This window comes from Tenebrio molitor, unplaced genomic scaffold, assembly GCF_963966145.1.
Source record: "Tenebrio molitor unplaced genomic scaffold, icTenMoli1.1 SCAFFOLD_950, whole genome shotgun sequence".
Classification (NCBI taxonomy): Eukaryota; Metazoa; Arthropoda; class Insecta; order Coleoptera; family Tenebrionidae; genus Tenebrio; species Tenebrio molitor.
Window position 1 is genome coordinate 1 of NW_027184308.1, and position 3,356 is coordinate 3,356.

Sequence of the window (3,356 nt, forward strand, 5' to 3'; positions counted from 1 at the left end):
AGCCTTGTTAGATTTCTTCGCTTTGGAAGGCGATCGGGGTTTCGGGGCGGCTCTAGTTTTCTTTTCTGCCGAGGAGGCGGCCGATTTCTTGGCTTTCGCTGCGGCGGCGGAGGCAGCGACGGCGCTCTTCTTTTCGGCAGCAGTCTTCTTCGCTTTGGGGGAGGCTTGTTTTTTGGCTGTCTTCGAGGAAGCCTTGTCGGAAGTCGTCGCGACGGCGGTACGTTTGGCGGATGATTTTTTCGTCTTGGATGCGGCGGACGAAGCGGGTTTCCTCTTGTCGGAGGCGGAGGCGACTTTGGCACCACCGGAGGTGGACGAGGCGAGCTTGAACGAACCCGACGCGCCCTTACCTTTCGTCTGAACCAGAGATCCCGACGCCACGGCGCCTTTCAGATATTTCTTGATGAAAGGGGCGACCTTTTCGGCGTCGACTTTGTAATTTGCGGCGACGAACTTCTTGATGGCCTGAAGAGACGATCCTCCGCGTTCCTTGAGTCCCTTGATGGCGTTGTTTACCATCTCGGATGTCGGAGGATGGGACGGTTTCGCCCTGGGATTTTTCGCTTTTTTCTCTTTCTTCGCGTGGGATTGAGGGGTGGCAGCGGAACCGGTGGTGACCGATGATGCTGTTTGATTTTCGACGTCGGCCATCTTTCACGTTAAAACGTTAAAAGTTAATAATAATTATTGAAAAAACACTTGCTCACACACGTACACTTCGAGCACCTCGTGAACGAGAATTGAACAAAAAAATTTTCTAAGTCTTTATAAAATAGTCGCCACTGCGGACGGAAGACTGAACGCGCACCGCGTCCGCCGTCGAAGAAATTGCAGGCCTCGGAATCGTTGCCCGCGTGATGGCATCGTCCTCTTTCCTCGATCACCATCGCCACCGTGTGATCAAGCTGGCCGAACTCGGTTTCCGAAGTTTCCCTGGAGATAGCGAAGTTCGTCTCGGAACGTCGGTGGGTTTCGAATCAGGTACACGCCCCTCCAACCACCAGCCCTAAATCCGGGTCGTCACGGTTTCGATTCGGGACCGACGGTTTACGTCGGCGGTGCGGGGTAGACGCGTCGATTCCGGGAATCCATATTTCGTTCGCCGAAATATTGGTCCATCTCTTCCCGGAATACCGCGCCACCTTCTCGATTTTACGACATCTTCGCGTCGCCAAACGCTTCCGAAACGGTCGAAGCACAGAAAGGACCTGGTGTTCGAACCGAGGCAATTCCGACAACAGGATGCCGCGAACCGCCTCTCCGACGTTCAGGTCGATCGTTTTCGGCGGAAGTTGAAACGGGACGAGTCGACGACGGGTCCCGTTGCCGTCCGGACCCTTCGGGACGGCCGAAAGTCCGTCGAGAGGATCATCCGAAAGGAGACGGTCTTCATCGTCCGACCGATGCCGCACCTACGAGTTTTCCGATATTTTCTTCGACGGATCTTCAGGTTTTCTTCCTTTCTTCCGTCTTTCTCTCTTCGTAATTTCGTGTCCGACCTGCGTCGTCCGAAGTCGGGGTGAAGATCGAAGAAAAAACGCCAAAAATAACAACTCGTCAGCCACGCACACCGCGTTCGAATGTCTAACGGTCCAACTTGGATTTTCGAAGATCGCCGAATCCGAGGGACGATAAATAATAATAATAATAATAATAATGGTAATAAATAATAATGTTAATAATAATAATAATGATATGATGATTATAACGATAATTATTATAGATAGGTAAATAGAAACACAGGTCTCCTCTCGAAAATCGGAACTTCCTGATATTACTTACATATTTCGGTCGATCCAAATGTGGGAATCTCGTCGTCGTCGGAGCAAGCAGCGCGGTGGGTGGGGTGAAATTCTGGATTTTCCACCGCCGCCGGCGGTCGAAAAATGTGCGACGCGGGAGATCGCCAGTCCGTCTAGTAGTCTCTCTTGTCGTTAGAGCGTGACGTGGTGGTTGTTGTGGGATTTCCCGTTAGTTCGGTCCGACGTCGGTCGTCAGAGGGTAAGTGCATACGGAAACGAAACGCATCGCGTTTTGATGTTCATATTCGTGCATCGGAATGTTAAAAGCAATATATTTTACACCAACGATCACACCTAAACACCACGGCAACGGCCATACCACGTTGAAAAGCACCGGTTCTCGTCCGATCACCGAAGTTAAGCAACGTCGGGCGCGGTCAGTACTTGGATGGGTGACCGCTTGGGAACACCGCGTGCCGTTGCCCCCCAACACTTTTTGTTTTTTTTTGAAATCCATAGCAACCACCGAACCGATTTGTTTTTCGTGCAGGTATTCGGAAACATGCACAGACCCGTATCATGTAGATTCATAGCTTTAAGTACTAGATAATTAAGAAAACAATTTTTTTTGTCGATTAATTGTAAACAATTGCAGAATAAAAACTCGTCAAACGGTAAAGGTTGTCGTTCGATCACCGAAGGTAAGCCACGCGGGCAGCGGTCAGCACTTGGACGGGTGACCGGTTCATTATATTCCTTCCGTGAGTTTAACAAAGATAACATATGCAAATGTCGTAAGTGCGACGAGGAAGACGGCGATCTTTTAATGTAAAAAAAATATATATTAGGTTACGCGTACATGCCACTTTGACTGCTGCTTTATTTTTTTGGTTTTTAAATAATTAGAGATCTGAATTCAACATATCAGTTCTATGTTATAATGGACAGACAATGTTGTATTCTTGGCCCCTAACACGTTAAGACCAACATAAAAACTAGAATAACTTACCATTCGTTAAACGTTAAACAATTTCGAACCACGTTTTTTTGAGCTCGAACAAACTCATAACACAACACTCATTTATTAGTCACTGGACCATTGTAAAACGAGAAGAGAGAAAAACCATGCGAAACTATTTTTAAAACGAAGAGAATAAAGGTTTTAAATGGTAGGGCTGTATGACAGACTTGTCAATTATCGTGGGGGGTACGGCTGAGATTTATGACGAAATCGAGTGGCGCCGGCGGTCGGTCACTTTCACGAAAGAGGTCTAAACACGGGTCGTTTACGATACCCTCTGGTTACTAGAAAAGTTCTAGACAGATGTTTGTCGGCTTTTCGAGGTATTTATTTGTGAGTCCAAAGACTCAATGGAGTAATATCGGACTGAAATTCCAAGATTTTGCTGTGTAATCCAAAAAACTATGTTCCTCGTAACATTTAACGATGTGTTAATTCAACTATTATTTTAATTTTTCGTATACGTATTTATACTAAAAAGTACAGCGCTTCCAACAGTGAATTGTGAATTGAAAATGTTTCAAAGAAAGATCGATAGTTTTGAAAAAAATTACATATTAATAAATTTAGATAGATTTAGAAGTATACATTGC

General features: G+C 46.6%; 1 non-coding gene across 1 annotated transcript; it reads left to right on the forward strand.

Moving 5' to 3' along the window:
• Positions 1-2,107: 2,107 nt before the first annotated feature.
• Positions 2,108-2,227, forward strand: LOC138141125 (5S ribosomal RNA). Its single transcript, XR_011163010.1, has one exon. It is a non-coding gene; the product is annotated as a 5S ribosomal RNA (ribosomal RNA).
• The last annotated feature ends 1,129 nt before the right edge of the window (positions 2,228-3,356 follow it).